Source organism: Nycticebus coucang, chromosome 17 (assembly GCF_027406575.1).
Source record: "Nycticebus coucang isolate mNycCou1 chromosome 17, mNycCou1.pri, whole genome shotgun sequence".
Lineage (NCBI taxonomy): Eukaryota > Metazoa > Chordata > Mammalia > Primates > Lorisidae > Nycticebus > Nycticebus coucang.
The window spans coordinates 9,102,952-9,120,831 of NC_069796.1; the positions used below are offsets into that span (position 1 = coordinate 9,102,952).

A 17,880-nucleotide genomic window follows, 5' to 3' on the forward strand; every position below is an offset into this window, starting at 1 on the left:
CATGCCTGTAGTCCTAGCTACTTGGGAAGCTAAGGCAGGAGGATCACTTGAACCCAGGAGTTCTAGGTTATATTAAACTTTGATTATAATACTGCACTCCAGCTTGAGCAACACAGTAAGACCTTGTCTTAAATAAAAATACAATGATAGATACAGGTTAGATTCAGTTCCTTTTTTGCAAGGGGGAGGGCACGAAGTAGGATTTATTGGTGGGCCTTAATAGTAAGGAGGGGGCAGCATAGTGGGAGCCTTCATTAGTGCAGGGCCCACTGCTTGTATGATTGGGGATGACTTGAACTTAACAGCCATCTGGAATGAGCAGTTTCTCAAATTCATGTGTGTTAAACTTGGTAAAGCTCTACTTCTTTGAGATGTGGATCTTCTGTGGCCAGGGAGCTTGAACTTGGCTATGCATAGGGCTTCAGTCAGTTCTGCAGTTTGGTAGGGATTGATGTGAACCCTGGCCATGGTTTCCTGGAGGTTTCTAAAAGTACTTTCCATACCTCTCTGGAACCTTGACTGAGGACAGCACAAGGTCCGAGACATGAAGGTACCTTGTAAAGGGCCGTCTCCAAGGCTCGTCAGAGCAATCCTTCCAAGCAGCAGGCTGCATGCACTCCCAAGGAGTCTGCAACCCCTGCACACCTGGCCCCATGGTCAGCTAAATTGGAAGGAGGCAGAAATGCAGTTCTGGGCAAATAAAGAACAAAAATGAAAAATAAAGGAAGTTGCTGAGGAAAACAGCTATGTTTAGTTCTGAGATTGGAGAAAAAGCTTTTGTTGAGTATTTATTCAGGACTAGCCTTTATTCAATACATATTTATGTATATATAATTTATATACATATTTACATGTGTAATTTATATATATATTTGTTTTGTATAAATCACTGTTCTAAGTTATAAATTTACTTACTAAATTTTCACAAAAATTACATGAGGTAGTTATTTTCCCCAATTTTATAGAAAAGGAAATTGAGGCACAGAGAAATTAAGTAATTTGTTCTAGACTCCATAGCTATGAAGTATCAGAGCTGGATTCAATCCAGACAGTGAGTTCAGTGTTTGGTATTAAACACTGTGTCTTGTCTCTCTGCGTGGTACAGAAGAGGACAGTGCCTATAGTTCTATCTTTGCAATAAGGTTATTGAGTTTTATATGACTGTTTTTTCTTACTACCATCAGTGGTGCTAATTAAGGACCAGTGAATTTAAGTTAATTTGGGAAATATAAGCACTTTTTCACCTTTGGGTACAGATCTCCCTATGATTCACCTGCTAGACCAGTGGTTTTGAAAGTTCAGGCCCTGGCCAGGTAGAGTCAACATCACCTGGGAACTTGTTAGGAATGCAGATTTTCTGGCCCCTTCCAGACCTACACAATCAGAAATGCTGGAACCGAGGCCCAGCCTTCTAGGTGATTCAGATGCTTACTGAAGTTTGAAAAACAGTAATATGAAATAACTTAGATGGAAAGAAAAAGGGAATCTTGAATTCGTAAGTTCTCTTCATTACCTTATCTATGTCATTTGGACTGGGAGAGTATGGTAGGAATTTGGACTAGAAGTACTTGCATTCTGCCCTTGGAATGAGAAGGAAAAAAAAATCACAATGATTAGGGAATAGACTAGAAATTATTTGAGATATAAGCAATGACCTTTTAAACTTTAATTATCTTCCAGCATCCTAATGATTAAGAATCAGTGAAGCAGAAATACCTGTTTTATGGCCTTTTGGAAAAATTGATATTTCAGAATTGATTTCTATAGTCTCATAGCATTCAAAAGAAAGGTATCTAAAATGATATTCTTTGTGGACACCATTTTTTTTTTTTTTTTTTTGCATTCTTCTTATGAACTGCATTCACTGTAGTCATTCTGAGGTGGACTCTAAAACAGAAGATTATAAAGTTCTTCAATTGGAGAATGATAATTTTTTTTTTTTTTTTTGTGCTGTGGGATATTTGCCTGGCCTGAATTTATTTTTATTTATTTTTTTTTTCGCATTTTATTTTTTTAATTTTATTTTTTTTTTATTGTTGGGGATTCATTGAGGGTACAATAAGCCAGGTTACACTGATTGCAATTGTTAGGTAAAGTCCCTCTTACAATCATCTCTTGCCCCCATAAAGTGTAACACACACCAAGGCCCCACCCACCTCCCTCCTTCCCTCTTTCTGTTTCCCCCCCATAACCATAATTGTCATTAATTGTCCTCATATCAAAATTGAGTACATAGGATTCATGCTTCTCCATTCTTATGATGCTTTACTAAGAATAATGTCTTCCACTTCCATCCAGGTTAATACCAAGGATGTAAAGTCTCCATTTTTTTTAATGGCTGAATAGTATTCCACGGTATACATATACCAGCTTATTAATCCATCCTGTGTTGGTGGGCATTTAGGCTGTTTCCACATTTTGGCGATTGTAAATTGAGATGCAATAAACAGTCTAGTACAAGTGTCCTTATGATAAAAGGATTTTTTTCCTTCTGGGTAGAAGCCCAGTAATGGGATTGCAGGATCAAATGGGAAGTCTAGCTTGAGTGCTTTGAGTTTTCTCCATACTTCCTTCCAGAAAGGTTGTACTAGTTTGCAGTCCCACCAGCAGTGTAAAAGTGTTCCCTTCTCTCCACATCCACGCCAGCATCTGCAGTTTTCAGATTTTGTGATGTGGGCCCTTCTCACTGGGGTTAGATGATATCTCAGGGTTGTTTTGATTTGCATTTCTCTAATATATAGAGATGATGAACATTTTTTCATGTGTTTGTTAGCCATTCGTCTGTCGTCTTTAGAGAAAGTTCTATTCATGTCTCTTGCCCATTGATATAAGGGATTGTTGGCTTTTTTCATGTGGATTAATTTAAGTTCTCTATAGATCCTAGTTATCAAGCTTTTGTCTGATTGAAAATATGCAAATATCCTTTCCCATTGTGTAGGTTGTCTCTTTGCTTTGGTTATTGTCTCCTTAGCTGTACAGAGCTTTTCAGTTTAATGAAGTCCCATTTGTTTATTTTTGTTGTTGTTGCAATTGCCATGGCAGTCTTCTTCATGAAGTCTTTCCCCAGGCCAATATCTTCCAGTGTTTTTCCTATGCTTTCTTGGAGGATTTTTATTGTTTCATGCCTGAAATTTAAGTCCTTTATCCATCTTGAATCAATTTTTGTGAGTGGAGAAAGGTGTGGGTCCAGTTTCAGTCTTTTACATGTAGACATCCAGTTCTCCCAACACCATTGATTGAATAGGGAGTCTTTCCCCCAAGGTACGTTCTTGTTTGGTTTATCAAAGATTAGGTGGTTGTAAGATGTTAGTTTCATTTCTTGGTTTTCAATTTGATTCCAAGTGTCTATGTCTCTGTTTTTGTGCCAGTACCATGCTGTCTTGGGCACTATGGCTTTGTAGTACAGACTAAAATCTGGTATGCTGATGCCCCCAGCTTTATTTTTGTTACAGAGAACTGCCTTAGCTATACGGGTTTTTTTCCGGTTCCATACAAAATGCAGAATCATTTTTTCCAAATCTTGAAAGTACGATGTTGGTATTTTGATAGGAATGGCATTGAATAGGTAGATTGCTTTGGGAAGTATAGACATTTTAACAATGTTGATTCTTCCCATCCATGAGCATGGTATGTTCTTCCATTTGTTAATATCCTCTGCTATTTCCTTTCTGAGGAGTTCATAGTTTTCTTTATAGAGGTCCTTCACCTCCTTCGTTAGGTATACTCCTAGGTATTTCATTTTCTTGAAACTATGGTGAAGGGAGCTGTGTCCTTAATTAGCTTCTCATCTTCACTGTTATTGGTGTACACAAAGGCTACTGACTTGTGGACATTGATTTTATATCCTGAAACATTACTGTATTTTTTGATGACTTCTAGGAGTCTTGTGGTTGAGTCTTTGGGGTTCTCTAAGTATAAGATCATGTCGTCAGCAAAGAGGGAGAGTTTGACCTCCTCTGCTCCCATTTGGATTCCCTTTATTTCCTTGTCTTGCCTAATTGTATTGGCTAGAACTTCCAGCACCATGTTGAATAGTAAAGGTGACAGAGGACAACCTTGTCTGGTTCCAGTTCTAAGAGGAAAAGCTTTGAGTTTTACTCCATTCAGTAAAATATTGGCTGTGGGTTTGTCATAGATAGCTTCAATCAGTTTTAGAAATATGCCACCTATGCCTGTACTCTTCAGTGTTCTAATTAGAAAAGGATGCTGGATTTTATCAAATGCTTTTTTTGCATCTATTGAGAGGATCATGTGATCTTTATTTTTGCCTCTGTTAATATGGTGGATAACGTTTATAGACTTGTGAATGTTAAACCAGCCTTGCATCCCTGGGATGAAGCCTACTTGATCATGATGAATGACTTTTTTCATGATAAGCTGTAATTTATTGGCTAGGATTTTGTTGAGAATTTTTGTCTCTATATTCATGAGTGAGATTGGTCTGAAATTCTTTTTGGTTGGGTCTATTCCTGGTTTTGGTATCAGGGTGATTTTTGCTTCATAGAATGTGTTGGGGAAGATTCCTTCTTCCTCAATTTTTTGGAATAATTTCTGCAGTACAGGAATAAGCTCTTCCTTGAATGTTTGATAGAATTCTGGAGTGAAGCCATCTGGACCAGGGCATTTTTTGGTTGGAAGATTTTTTATTGTTTCTTTGATCTCAGTGCTTGAAATTGGTCTGTTCAGGAGCTCTGTTTCTTCCTGGCTGAGTTTAGGGAGAGGGTGTGATTCCAAATATTGATCCATTTCTTTCACATTGTCAAATTTCTGGGCATAGAGTTTCTGGTAGTATTCAGAGATGATCTCTTGTATCTCTGTGGGATCAGTTGTTATTTCCCCTTCATCATTTCTGATTGAGGTTACTAGAGATTATACTTTTCTATTCCTCGTTAGTCTGGCCAATGGTTTATCTCTTTTATTTATTTTTTCAAAAAACCAACTCCTTGTTTCATTAATTTTCTGAATGATTCTTTTGTTTTCAATTTCATTGATCTCTGATTTGATTTTGGATATTTCTTTTCTTCTACTGAGTTTAGGCTTAGATTGTTCTTCTTTTTCCAATTCCATAAGATCTTTTGTGAGATTGTTGATCTCTTTCTGTTTTCCGAATGTAGGCATCTAAAGCGATGAATTTTCCTCTCAAAACTGCTTTTGCAGTATCCCACAGGTTTTGGTAGCTTGTGTCTTCATTGTTGTTATGCTCAAGGAAGTTAATGATTTCCTGTTTTATTTCTTCCTTCACCCATCTGTTATTCAACAGAAGATTGTTTAATTTCCATGCCTTTGGGTGGGGTCGAGCATTTTTGTTAGAGTTGAGTTCCTCCTTTAGTGCCTTATGGTTTGAGAAGATACAAGGTAAAATTTCAATTCTTTTGATTCTGTTGATATTTGTTTTGTGTCCCAGGATATGATCAATTTTGGAGAATGTTCCATGGGGTGATGAGAAGAATGTATATTCTTTATCTTTGGGATGGAGTGTTCTATATGCGTCTATCAAGCACAGTTGTTCTAGGGTCTTATTTAAATCTCTTATATCTTTGTTTAATTTCTGTTTAGAGGATCTGTCCTGCTCTGTAAGAGGAGTGTTAAGGTCCCCTGTTATTATGGTATTATCAGATATCATATTGCTCAGACTGAGTAAGGTCTGTTTCAAGAATCTGGGAGCATTTAAATTGGGTACATAGATATTTAGAATTGAAATGTCTTCTTGTTGTATTTTTCCCTTGACCAATATAAAGTGACCATCTTTGTCTTTTTTGACTTTAGTTGCTTTAAATCCACATGTATCTGAAAATAAGATTGCAACTCCTCTTTTCTTCTGAATTCCATTTGCCTGAAAAATTGTCTTCCAACCCTTGACTCGGAGCTTTAATTTGTCTTTTGAAGCCAGGTGTGTTTCTTGCAGACAGCAAATGGATGGCTTGTGTTTTTTAATCCAGTCAACCAATCTATGTCTCTTCAGTGGGGAATTCAAGCCATTAACATTTATTGAGATAATTGATAAGTGTGGTAGTATTCTATTCGTCTTATTTGGTGAGAGTCCATTGCTTAGTTTTATCTTTTGCATCAGTGTGGAGGTTAGGTTCTGTCCTTTAATTTCTGAGTTCTTACTTTGCTGCTGATCCATTGTGGTGGTCAGTGTGCAGAACAGGTTGAAGTATTTCCTGTAGAGCTGGTCTTGTTGTGGCGAATTTCCTCAATGTTTGTATATCCGTAAATGATTTGATTTCTCCGTCAATTTTGAAGCTTAGCTTAGCAGGGTACAGAATTCTGGGCTCGAAATTTGTTCTGTTTAAATAGATTAAAGGTAGATGACCATTGTCTTCTTGCTTGGAAAGTTTCATTAGAGAAGTCTGCGGTCACTCTGCTGGATTTGCCCATGTAGGTCAACTGGCGCTTACTCCTGGCAGCTTGCAGAATCTTTTCTTTTGTCTTGACTTTGGACAGGTTCATCACAATGTGTCTTGGAGAAGCTCGGTTAGAGTTGAGGTGACCTGGGGTCCGATAGCCCTCTGAAAGCAGTGTGTCAGAATCTTTGGTGATATTTGGGAAGTTTTCTTTTATAATATTCTCTAGTATGGCTTCCATTCCTCTGGGGCATTCTTCTTCCCCTTCTGGAATTCCTATAACTCATATGTTGGAACGCTTCATCAAGTCCCATAATTCTGACAGTGAACGTTCTGCTTTCTCTCTCTTCTTTTCTGCCTCTTTTACTATCTGAGTTATCTCAAGAACTTTGTCTTCTACCTCTAAAATTCTTTCTTCTGCATGGTCTAACCTGTTGCTGATACTTTCCATTGCATCTTTAAGTTCCCTGATTGACTGTTTCATTTCCTTCCGCTCTGCTATATCCTTTTTATATTCTTCATATCATTCATCTCTGATTTGATTCTGTTTTTGAATTTCCTTTTGGTTATTTTCTACTTTATTAGCAGTTTCCTTCATTGTTTCCATCATTTCTTTCATTGTTTTCATCATGTGTATTCTAAATTCCCTTTCTGTCATTCCTAACATTTCTTTATAGGTGGAATCCTCTGGAGTAGCTACCTCATGGTCCCTTGGCGGGGTTGTTCTGGACTGGTTCTTCATGTTGCCTGGAGTTTTCTGCTGATTCTTCCTCATGAGTGATTTCTTTTATGTGTTTCCTTGCCCTAATTTTCCTTTCACTTCGTCTTTCTCTTTAAGTTCTCGTGCCTGTGGAAGTTGCGGGTGGGTTTAGATGGATTGAACACACGTGACCACTTGACGGTTTTCCCCTGTTTTAGTCCTCCTCTTGGGGTCCAGAAGTCTCTTGCTGACTCCCTGTATCCTCTCAGGGGAGATGATAGGCAGATCCCACCAGCCAGAGATGCCTGGAGTCCTATCTCCCCAGACTCACGGTGCCCAGATGCAAGGAAGCTTTTACTCGGCTGCCATCTTGCTCCGCCTCGAGAATGATAATTTTTAAGCCTATGTTTGGTCTGTCATATTTTAGATTGATCAAGAAAGCTGAATGGTGAAGACTTGTTTCTTCAGGAAAATGCCCCTGACCCCTGGGCAGTACCAGATACTCTATGACACACTTTAACTTTCCTTCTCAATATTTTCCATTTTTTTTGTAATCCTCCATTTAGTAGTGTGAGCCTATTTAAGCTTCATTTCCACAGCTATAAAATGTAATTATCTTACCTTATTGTTTCTATTATCTTATATGAAATAACGTATATATTAGAGCTCATGTTAGTTATTTCTGTAGTTCTTTGTATAACACTACTACCTACATGCTGATACCACCATGCACTAAGCCCCCGACAGCAAGTATGGCACATACTTTGTGCTATTGTGTTCCCTAGCACTTAGTAAGTATTCAGTAAATATTTGTTGAGTGAGTGAATTGATGAATTGTTTGGTTCTAATCTACTCCTGATAAGATGCTGTGTCAATATGGAAGTGTGTACAGGGCAAGGTATAACTTAAGAGATAATTAGGCATCACATTTAGCATTTCTGTAGGAATAGTTACTAACACAGTATTAACAAATTTATAGCATCTCTCAGCAAGATTTATACTTAGACCATGGCATCATACTTGTCCCTAATCTTACCTCTTTCCTGCTTCCTCGAAACCACTATTCTCCTACGTTACAGTCTGTTTCCTTCAAGTGTCTTCATGCTTTTGATGTAAACCAACTTGAAATCTAATTATATTTTAAACTTGAGTTGATTTTTGGCAGATATCTGGACAGCTGATTCATAGTATTCTAGGTATGCGGATAAACGTAAAGTAGTATATTAACTTTTCTCATCTTATGACAGTGAAATTTTTGACATGACAGTCATCCTTACTGGTTTCATCAATATAGTAAATAGATGAGTGGTGTTTCTAAGTTATATGGAGCTCTTAAGTTGAGGATGGAGGGAATATTGGAGTTACTTATCTGGAGTCTGTCAGTAAAATTTGACATTTAGGCATGTTAGAATTTTAATATAATCAAGGTCACAAAGGAGTAAGAGACAACTGGTGGTTTAAATTCTCCTGCTTTCAAATATTTCTGGGTCATCTAAAAATGACCAGATTCTTCTTCCAAAATAGGGTAGAATCATGAGACGCCTTATGAACAGTGCTCACAGCAAGCTAGCACACATTGACCTGCACTCACACGTTCACTTCCCTTTGCTCTCTCTCCTCTACCTGCTTCCTCCCTGCCTTCCCCTCTTACTTTCTCCATGTCTGTACTCTTAATGTCTTTTTTGCAATCAGCAAATGTTTATTGAGCACCCACTGTGCACCTGGTGCTGGCAGTGCAGTAAAAAGCAAAACAGAAATGGTGTCTACTCTTCTTGAAATCCATTATATGCTCATATAATTTTATAAAATGATTCTCTTAGACCAGCGGTTCTCAACCTGTGGGTTGCAACCCACAGGAACTGTATTAAAGGGCTCCGGATTAGGAAGGTTGACAACCATTGTCTTAGACCAACTAGTCCTATTAGTACTTTTCTGTCTTCTTTGCTTGCCTCACTTTCCAAATACTTTTCCAAAAATAAAAGATCCCTTAAAGTCTTCCTAAAATCCAGTATCTTATCTTCCTCATTTCTTAAACTTCTCTTTTTGGGGAGCTAAAAGTTAGTGAAGGCAAAGATCTAGAGGGATGTGGAAAAAGGAAATGAAAATATGCTTACCAGATTTATAGAAACTACATAGTTATGCAAGTTAAAACTAGCTTAGAAGATAGAAATATGTAAATTGGATATAATGTCTTACTAAATCCAGGTAATTGTATGTATAATTTTAAGCATCCTTAAGGACTAAAACCAAAAAATGTAAAGCCCCAACAAAGAATTAACTAAGCATATTCATATTTGGAAATGGTATAGAAGGAAACTAGCTGGTAGTGAAATTGTTAGGGTACTAAGACATGTTAGACCATTTTGCATTGCTACAAAGGAGTACCTGAAACTTGTAATTTATAAAGAAAAGAGATTTATTTTGGCTCATGGTTCTGTGGGCTGTCCAGGAAGCAACTGAGCCAGCATTTGCTTCTGGTGAGAGTTTCAGGGAACTTTCAATCAAGGCTGAAGGCAAAGGGGGGGAGCAGGTGTATTACTAGGTGAGAGAGGGAGTAAGAGAGAGGGGAGGGGTGCCAGGCCCTCTTAAACAACCAGGTCCTCTGAGTGAACTAATAAAGCGAAAACTCATTCATTATCCCAGGGAGGGCGCCAAGCCCCCATGACCCTCTTGATCTCATCTCTAGCAATGTGTATGTATATTCCATTCTAACTGGCCCCTAACACATTTCAAAAAAAAAAAAGAAAGAAAGAAATCAAATATAAAGTTAAGAATATTTGAATAAAAATTACAAGTGAAGAGAATGAAGGAAATTGAAAGAATAATAGAAAGCATTTAACACTGTATAAATATTTTTGAAGTATTAATAGAAAAGGCATTTTTGTTAGCTGAAAGAGATGAACTGGGTCATGGTCTCAAAAGAGAGACACAGAAAATGCATTTTTATGAGGCCAGAAATGAGAGAGAAAATGAAGAGAGTAGTTTTTCAGTGAAATCGCGAGCTGAGTCATCTTCATTAGCATCTTTAAAATGAAGCTTAAATGAAATTAAGCAACATAGAGATTCTTTACCCAAGCATATTAAAGAAATGCAGTGTGTTTCTAGACTAACACCCACGATTTTTCACACTGATACTGCTAAAATACTCTATTCAGTACTCAGCATTCTACTCTTTACATTAAAATACGTACGTAACTTATGTGACATGAAATAAGGCTTTGTTAAAAATTAGAAGGAGTATACGTTCACATCAATTGTGTCTACGAGTTTGATATAAATACAGTGGTGAGATGTAAGATGATTAATAATACAGGATACATATATAGGAGAAAATGCCAACACTGAAATTAAACACAAAGGCTGATGTAGCATGTTTGTGCTATTTTGTATTATGTGTATACATAGACACACATACACATGTGGGGGTGGGTATTTCAACTGGCTTGTAGCTTATCACTAAAGCAGTTGCTCAGATCATTATATAGTTTATTTTTACTTCTGTTTATATAGCAAATTACATTTATGGATTTGCATATGTTGAACTAGCCTTGCATCCGTTGAGATGAAGCCCACTTGGTCATGATGTATTTTTTTGATGTGTAGCAGCATTTCTGTTTGCTAGGATTTTATTGAGTATTTTGCATCAATATTCATCAATGATATGGTGTATAGTTTTACATAATTTAATTACTTTAGTTATTAGTAAGGCAAAGGAAAAAAGAGTGTAGGCATATTTTTGTAACCCTGAGTGATCACAGACAGTAAGATATCATGGGCCTTCCAAAACACACTTTTAAACTCAAATTATATATTCGGGTAACAATACTGCACTTGTACCTTCCAAATCTATAAAAACAATTAAAAAGAAAAACTCAAATTACTAGAAATTATTGATTTGATCACCTATCTGTAAGCCTTTAAATTTTACTGAAAGGTAGTGTGTTTATAAAAATCTTTTGGAATAGGTAGATTGACTTTGAACTCTTAAGTTTTAAAGGGTTAGACATGTATTTCAGGATTGTCATTTATATCACATTGGAGCAAAATTTATAATCCCAGAGAAACATTTTTTTGTACTTCAGAATCTCTCTATTTTGTATTCATTCATTCATTCATTTATTCAACAAGTTTTTTGGTGCTAATTTAGCACTTGTTATTTTACTCAGGAAAAAATTCTCTCTAAGGAATTTAAAGCCCATAAGGTAAAACTTAGCCACAGAGATATACTGATAAAATTTTTTTGCCTTCTTTTAGTTGAATAATTCTAGTTTCTTCTCCTCAAATATTTCAAATTCAAGATGAGGTTGTGCTTCTGATATTAAATACTTGAGTGAAATATATTGCTCCAAGATCTAGCCCTATCCGTCTTTATATCGAAAATTTAATGTCAAACTTGAGACAGTTTTGAAGGTGGATAAAAGGACAGGACCTTTGAACTTGATATTTGACATTTAAATATTATTTTTTGCCTTCCCAGTGTGGACATGCTTCATGAACATTAAATACTAGTGCTAGTAAATACAATGAATAATATGAATTAAGGTAAAGATAATAACCAGAAGCTGTCTTAATAGCTGAAGCAGCTGTCAAAAGTCTTAAGGAATAAAAACTATGAAAATAGAAGATAACAAGGAATAAGTGAAAGGCTAAGACACAAAAAATTTAAAGTAGGGAAAGAATGCAACTTAGATAAGGAAAACAAAAAAAGAATCGTGGTCTTTTTTTCTGTATTTGACACCAGAAAAGAAAACAGACAGTAGGAAAAAATGCTATTAGATTCTGTTCTGGAAGCAGAAACTTAAAATAGCAATAATATTCTAGATCTTTGAAATCTCTGTTATTCTGTATTTACCAATATTTATTTATTATTATTTTTATTTTCTGTATCAACTGATCTATAAAGTTTGTCATTTATGGGTGAATGTTTTAGATTTTTTAGTAAATGTGGACTTCTGAATTGTTGAAATGTAAAAATGTAAATTTCAAAACACTGTATCTGTATTAAAGTTATATACAGCTATATATATTCACTTTTTTATGTACAGTAATACAAGTTTTGACAGATACTTTGAGTCATGTGACTATTGTGATAATCAAAATCCAGAACTTTCTCCAAACCAAAAAGTTTCCTCATATTGTCTTAGTAGTTAGTCTGTCCTGTTAGTCCCTGGCAATTACCAACCTGTTTTTTACCCTATCATGTAACCTCTTCTAGGATGACATCATATGAATGGATTTACACATCGTGTGCAGCTTGAGGGTGAGCCCGGACCTTGTGTTTTAAGTGGTTAAGCACCCCTCAAGCTGCTAGGTTTGTTTGCCACACATCCATAAACTTGTCTGATAAGGAAACAACTAGTCCAAATGGATTCAGACACTTCAGGACTCAATACATAGCAGGCAGCATTAACTTCGTCTCTGTTCCCTTCCCACCAAATTGTAGAGACGCCATCTGTAGCTCCTAGATCTGACTATAGTACAGACATCCTTAGAAAGTTATCTGGGGAGTGTAGAAGTGCCATGGACAAATGTCTCCTAACATCATCTTGAGTCAAACACAAAATTATGGGCTCATTTTCTTCAGCTCTCTTCTTTCTCATCAAGATGTTCACTCACTCTTTGGTTTTCCTTTTCCCCATGTTTTCTGGCTATAAAGAGGGTTTCTTCTGGAGTTTCTGCTGTTCTTATTGCTGTGTGGTTCCACTTGACTAGGGTCGCCTCTGGGGTGCAGGGTGAGAGAAAAACAAGAGGAAGAAATATCTGGATATCCCTGTAAACACTTCTGGGATCATCAGCTTGCCTTTCCCTGTTTAATTTGGGGTTCAGGTGCTACCACCCTCATTTCTACCACAGTGTTGTTTTGTGACTACTTTCATGGAAGAGCTCGGAGAGAAGAACTCTAGACAGCGGTAAAGCAGAGTTCTTTCTCTCTAGGTTCCTCTACCCGCTTTCCAGCTATGCGTTTTCACTCTGGGTTCCCTTTTAGGCCAAAGTCAGCAGACAATAAAGGGAATATAATTGGGAATGTCACACTTGCTGTGAATTTTTAATGTAAGTTTTACATCCCCTCCCCAACCCACCCAATACTGTTGCTCTCCCCCTAGCTTTATTAAGGTGTCTGTAATTGACAATAAAAATTATATGCATTTACAAGGTAAAACATGATTCGGTGTTTACATTCATGAAATGATTAACTCAAGCTAAATAACCTATCTATCACCTTACATACTTTTTTCTGTGGTAAGAACATTTACAATCTACTCTCTTAGCTATTTTTAATGATGCAATACATTATTATTAACTATATTCACCATTCTGTACAGTAAGTCTCTGGAACCATTTATCCTAGGTGAAACTTTATACTCTTTGACCAACTTCTCTCCAGTTTCCTGCTACACCCCCACCCAGCCCTTGCCCCTGGTAACCACTGTTCTGTTCTTTTCTTCCTTGAGTTCAACTTTTGTAGATTCCACGTCCAAGTGATGTTATATGGCATGCACCTGGCTTATTTGACTATCATAGTGTCTTCCAGCTTTTTTCATGTTGTCATAAATGATGATATATCTCTTTCTTTAAGATAGAACAGTGATCTGTTGCTATATATGCCATATTTTCTTTTTCCATTCATTCTTCTATGGACACATATGTTAATCCTTCACTTGACGAGGTTAATAGTGAACATGAATGTGAACATGAATGTACAGCTATCTCTTGGACATACTAACTTCATTTCCTTTCGAGATGTATCCAAAAGTAGGATTTTTAGATCATATGGAAGTTCATTAGTTTAGATAGTTTTTTATTTTTTGAGGCACCTCCATACTGTTTTCCATAATGGCTATACTGATTTATATTCCTACCACCAGGAAACAAGGGTTCCCATTTCTCCACACCCTGGCCAACAATTACCTTTTAGCCATTCTTTTTTTTGTTTGTTTGTTTTTGTAGAGACAGAGTCTCACTTTATGGCCCTTGGTAGAGGGCATCACACAGCTGACAGCAACCTCCAACTCCTGGGCTTAAGCAATTCTCTTGCCTTAGCCTCCCAAGTAGCTGGGACTACAGGCGCCTGCCACAACGCCCAGCTATTTTTTGGTTGCAGTTCAGCCGGGGCCGGATGAACCCGCCACCCTCAGTATATGGGGCCGGCGCCTTACCGACTGAGCCACAGGCGCCGCCCTACCTTTTAGCCATTCTAACAGGTATGAGGTCATATCTCATTGTGGTTTTAATTTGCATTTCACTGATGAGCAGTGATGTTGAGTGACACTGTTCTTTTCAGTATTCTTAAGTAATTGATCTTTGTATTTTGTCCATAGTTTTAGTTGTAATCAGTAGGAGAGATAAATGGTAATGCGTTATTCCATCTTGTTTGTTACTGGAAGTCTACACAAATTGCTTTTTAAGTGATTTATATGTGTTTTATTTTACAAAAGGTTCTAGAAAACTCTCTATGGGTTTTCTTTTTGTTTGTTTTATAATATGAATTATTTCAAACGTGAAGAAATATATAAAATAAGATAATATATACCCATTTTGTAGCTAATTTTTATTTTTTCTAATATTTTACCATTCTTGCTGAAGTAAGAATTGAAGAATTGTGTATGAACTTGAGGCCCTCCTTGATTCTATGCCCAGTGTTACCTATTTCTCTGATTTATCTTTCTAGTCCCAATGTTACCTACTTCTCTGATTTATCTTTCTAGTCCCAGTGTTACCTACTTCTCTGATTTATCTTTCTAGTCCCAGTGTTACCTACTTCTCTGATTTATCTTTCTAGTCCCAGTGTTACCTACTTCTCTGATTTATCTTTCCTTGAATTTTTGTGCTATTATTGTGTAATGCTATCTTATTTGTATTAGCTATTTACATGTTTAGCATTTGGTGCATGTTTAAAATTTTTTATAAACATTTGCTATAATGCAACTTATTATTTATACCCATTTTTTTAACATTATATTTACCCATATTGATAGTGTAGTTCTGGTTTATTTATTTTATTTTTTTGTTTGTTTGTTTGTTTTTTATTTTTGAGATAGTCTCAAGCTGTCGCCCTGAGTAGAGTGCTATGGCATCATAGCTCACAGCAACCTCAAACTCTTGGGCTCAAGTGATGCCCTTGCCTCAGTTTTTCTATTCTTAGTCGAGACGGGAGTCTTGCTTTTGCTCAGGCTGGTCTTGAACTTCTAAGCTCAAGCAATCCACCCACCTTGGCCTCCCAGAGTGCTAGGATTACAGGTGTGAGCCATTGCGCCTGGCTTGGTTTATTTATTAAATTGGTTTGTACTTAAGAATAAATTTTTAAAAATTATGTATATAAGGCAATTCATACATTTGCCTTTTAGTTGATGTTTTGTTTGTTTTGCTTTTAATTTTTAATAACATAAACAGTACGTAAAGAATATCCTTGTACAGATGTGAGGCTTGTGTAATAGCTTCTCTTTTATTTTGTATACATGGAAGTAGAATAGCAAGGAGAAGAGTCTGCCCTCCTTTAATTTTGTTAGATGTTGCTGAGTTACTTTCCAGTGTATTTGTACCAATCTATACTTGTACCAATGGCAAAAGAGTTTTCATTTCTTTACCATATACTTCCTATTTTTTTCCATTCTGATAGATATGATTTCAATTACATTACTAGATTAAGGTATATTTTCTGATTACTAAAGAGACTGGATATCTTTTCCTATATAATTGCTCCTATGTTTTCCACTTTTGTGAATTACTAGATATATTTGCTGTTTCAAGCTAGGATCATGGATCTATTTGTAGTCCCTTTTACTAAGTAAGAGGAAAGCCTTTTACTATACCTGTCTAATCCCACCCACACAACACATGGAAGTACAGCTTTTTTTGCAGAATTAGCTCTTTGTATCTTTCTTCTTTGAAGTATTTATTTTGTTTCTAAGTCCAGCACAGTCTTTCCATTTCTTCTCTTTATATTTTATCTGCAATTGCTATGTGTTTGGGGCAGGAATCATCTTTTAAAGAATGAACCTACTATTTAACCTTGACCTTTCATTTTTATGAAGATGATAAATAAATTATGTATAAGTTGATTTGAGGCTTTATCTAAATTGACTTGGGATAAAAACACAAACATAAGTTCAATAAATTTGTGTTAAAATGTAAAACTGTATTTATCAGAAAAGCATCACAAACAGAATTTTAAAATTATTTGCTACAGATATGGCAGACAATTCATTTAATATATATAGTGCATTTATTCTAAGAAAAGCAAAGTCACTCTCTAGTAGAAAAATACACAAAGAAAAAGAACTATTCATGAAAGAAAAACAAATGAATATAAAACATATGAAAAAGTATGCCAAGTATTCAAAGAAATATAAATTAAAAAAAAAATTATATGCTATCATTGCCAATGAAATAGACGAATATGAGAAAATAATAATTGGCATTGCTATTATGAGATATGAGGAAGAGACTACTGTTATACTGTGGTGGTGGAAACGTAAATTGCTACAACTTTTCTGAATGACATTTGAGCAGTAGGAACCTAGAGCTGTGCTGTGCAATTCTGAACAGCCACTGGCTATGTTGGCTACTGAAATCTTTATTTCCTCAGTCTCATTAACCACATTTCAGATACTCAACAGCCACACATTGCTAGGGGCTACATATTGCGTATAGCAGATACAGAACATTTCCATAATCACAGAATGTTTTTATCGGATATCTCTCATTTCTAAATATTTGTGTACTTTTGAAAGAACCATATTTCTAGAAATGCATTATAAAACATTAGCAGTTTTTAAGGATCTTCGCCAAACCATTGAAAAACAAGAGTAAAAAATTTGAAATAATCCAAATGTCTACAAAAAGAACAGTGATTATAAATTTATACGAAAGGTTTTTTTGAAGCCTGTAAATACATTTTTGGATTAATGTTATAATATGTTCACAGTATGCTGTTAAATGAACAGAAGGGCCATAAAATGGTATGATTACAAATTTATAGCATGATTACAAATATTTCAAAATATTTTAATATTTATATTACACATCGTAGTAGTATTGGTGAATTCTTTCTTGTAATATTTTCTATCATGCCCAATAACAAAAAATCAAAAGTACATTGGTTTTGACTCTCATGAAGCCAGTAGTAATTGTGAGCATTTTAGGCTGTTGGTTTTATTTGAAATTTGGTGATGGTTTTATATTTAAGTATCATTGTATATACTCGTACATATAGGTGATATGTTTCTGTATGGATATGTATATGTGAAGGCTTATTAGAAAACAGAATATAATTCAGAGGGTTCAAATGAGGAAATTTTTTAAAAATGAACTACTGATTAAAAGCACTGGCAGGAGTAGGAGAAACAAACTAGGGATGGTTAATTTCTCAGCACCACAGAGGGAAGTCATCACTATTGGTCCCTAGGGATCAAGGGACAAGAGCGAGAAATGCTTAACCAGAATCTAGCATGTGCTGGAACTTTGCAAGTGGGGCCGTGTGGCAGAAGCATTAATTATGAAGAGGTGCAGCAACTGCCCCAAAACACGGCACCAACCAGAAAAGCAGTGGGAAAGAAATCAGACCTCTTTTCCTTTACCCTTATATTCTCACACTGCAATCTAAAATGAAGCCTGGGAAGTCAGCCTCCTGGGGTGCAGAACAGGGCCAACCAGGACAGAGAATAGACGGGGTTTGAGGGGGAGGCAGGGTGACAAATAGAGAAAAACCAACCTGTGTGTGGATGTGTGTGTATGTTCATTCAAATATTTAACACGTGCATCTGAAGTATGTTAATAGCTGGAAGATACTTACATGAGGTGTGATACTTAACATGTGTAAGCATGTTGTCATCT

General features: G+C 36.1%; 1 protein-coding gene and 1 pseudogene across 3 annotated transcripts in view; one reads left to right on the top strand and one right to left on the bottom strand.

The window, feature by feature from the left end:
* Positions 1-17,880, top strand: part of FER (FER tyrosine kinase) — a 392,818-nt gene that overhangs the window by 200,005 nt on the left and 174,933 nt on the right. The gene's annotated exons all lie outside the window — the stretch shown is intronic.
* Positions 564-676, bottom strand: LOC128569410 (uncharacterized; annotated as a pseudogene).